The sequence below is a fragment of the Crocuta crocuta genome, unplaced genomic scaffold (assembly GCF_008692635.1).
Source record: "Crocuta crocuta isolate KB4526 unplaced genomic scaffold, BGI_CrCroc_1.0 scaffold93, whole genome shotgun sequence".
NCBI classification, from domain to species: Eukaryota; Metazoa; Chordata; class Mammalia; order Carnivora; family Hyaenidae; genus Crocuta; species Crocuta crocuta.
The window spans coordinates 6,522,484-6,524,691 of NW_027529641.1; positions in this window are offsets into that span (position 1 = coordinate 6,522,484).

The following is a 2,208-nucleotide window of genomic DNA, read 5'->3' on the forward strand; positions in this document are numbered from 1 at the left end:
AGACCCAAATCTACCTTTCCTGGAAAAAATAATTAATTCTTTTTTAAAAATTTTAAATGTTTATTTTTGAGAGAGAGAGAGAGAGAGAAAGAGCATGCACAAGAAGAGAAGGGGCAGAGAGAGGAGGACAGAGGATCCGAAGCAGGTTCTGTGCTAACAGCAGAGAACCTGGTGCAGGGCTCAAACTCAAGGACCCCGAGGAGGAGGGAGGCAAGATGGTGGAGAAGTAGGGAGCTCCGTACATTTCGCCTGCACCCATCTCTCAAACAGAGAAGGCCACAGGACACTGAATCACAGGAGTTTGGGAGGAAAAGAGTCAGAGTCCACTAAGAAGAGAACCTCATAGGTGTGTGAGTGTGAACCGGGGAAGATAAAAACAGGCCGGGACCCTAAGACATGAAGGGAGGGGAGGGAACCCCCTTCGTGGGGAGCCATGGAGAGTTGAAGGGAAGAGAAAGAGCAGCTGAAACTGCTCATTGAACTGTCCCTGGAGAAGAGAAGAACCTCGGCTCTGGACAGAGAGTGATCCTATTTCTAGCTGTGGTGCTGACTTTGGGCTGGGTGACCTGGTCCCAGGTGCCAGGAGAAACTGCCCTGCTGCTCTCCCAGCTGGATCCCCAACAGGGAAGCTCCCAGCCTGTGGGATTATATTTTGGGCGGTATCAATAAAGACCTGGAAAGAAGGCGGGGCGTGGGACATAGAACACAGCCCACCTTGGTTACACCCACAGCACAGGGAGATTGGACCCAAAAGAGTAATTTGCAACACTTGGTTCAAGAAGGGACTGGGCCGCCGCCATTTTTCTTCCCATACCACCAAGGCAGGACTTCAGGGAGTGGACCACGGGACCGCAGTGGAGGCTAAGACCTGCCTACACCAAACCATGCCTATCCCCGCTAGAGAGCTTTTTTTTTTTTTTTTTTTTTTTTTACCAGAGCCCAGGGCAAGACCGACGTGGTCTTGCATGGATGCACTGCGGTGATTAATTCTAGATCAATTCTTTCTATTCAGGTATATTTTCCCTTGTCTCATTCGTATCCCTCCCCTCTGCTGGACTGGACCCTCTGGTCATTGGTTTGCTTAAACAGTCACATTTAATCCATTCTCTCGATGTATATTCTATACCTCCACTGCTACCTTTCTATCTCTCTCTCTCTCTCTCTGGAGTAATCAGACTATATAGTTTCTCTGAGTAACATTATCTTTGTTTCTTTCTCCTCGCCTCCTACCATATTCTCCTCTTTCTCTCTCTGAATTAAGCCTCTTAGTCTCTCTGCCTGGTGATTGTCCAATTTCACTTTCTCCCCACCCCTGTCATTTCTCTCTTTGTATATGCTCTTCCATCAGCACTGCATACACACTGCTCTTTATTTGTAGCTGGGAGTTCTGGTTTTATTGTTTTAGACTGTCCTTTGTCTTTTTTTTTCTTTTTTCTTTTCTTTTTCCCTTTCGGTTTGCATGTTTGTTGGATTTGTCTGTGCCTTTGTGTGCCTTTCTTCCCTATGTATTTGTCTGTCTATTTTCTTTTCCAGGGCTACCTCAAGAAACAAGCCAAAGTACACATGGTGGAGAGTCTCAAATACCAAATACCACTACGAGTAGGGAAATAAAATAACCAAAGACACAACAAGAGAGACCAAGAGACACCATTCAAAGAACACGTCCTGAATGGACAGGCCTTGGGCAGTCAATGAGCCTTCTTTAATATAGCACTACTCACAGGTGTAGAGCACATACCAGGCTTTTAAAACTAACAAGAGACAGAAAGCTAGCCAAAATGACAAAACGGAAGAACTCTCCTCTAAAGAAATTCCAGGAAGAATTGATAGCTAACGAACTGCTCAAAACAGATATAAGCAACATAACTGAACAAGAATTTAGAACAATAGTCATAAAATTAATTGCTGGGCTTGAAAAAGGCATGGAAGACATCAGAGAAGCTATTGCTACAAAGACTATGGAGCTTAAAAATAGTTGTGATGAATTAAAAAATGCTATAAATGAGGTGCATCATAAAATGGAGGCATCCAATGCATGGATTGAAAAGGCAGAGAAGAGAATAGGTGAATTAGAAAACACAATTATAGAAAAAGAGGAAGCTGGGAAAAAGAGAGATAAACTGATCCAGGAGCATGAAAGGAGAGTTCAAGAACTGAGTGATACGATCAAATGAAACAATATCCATATCATAGGAATTCCAGAAGAGG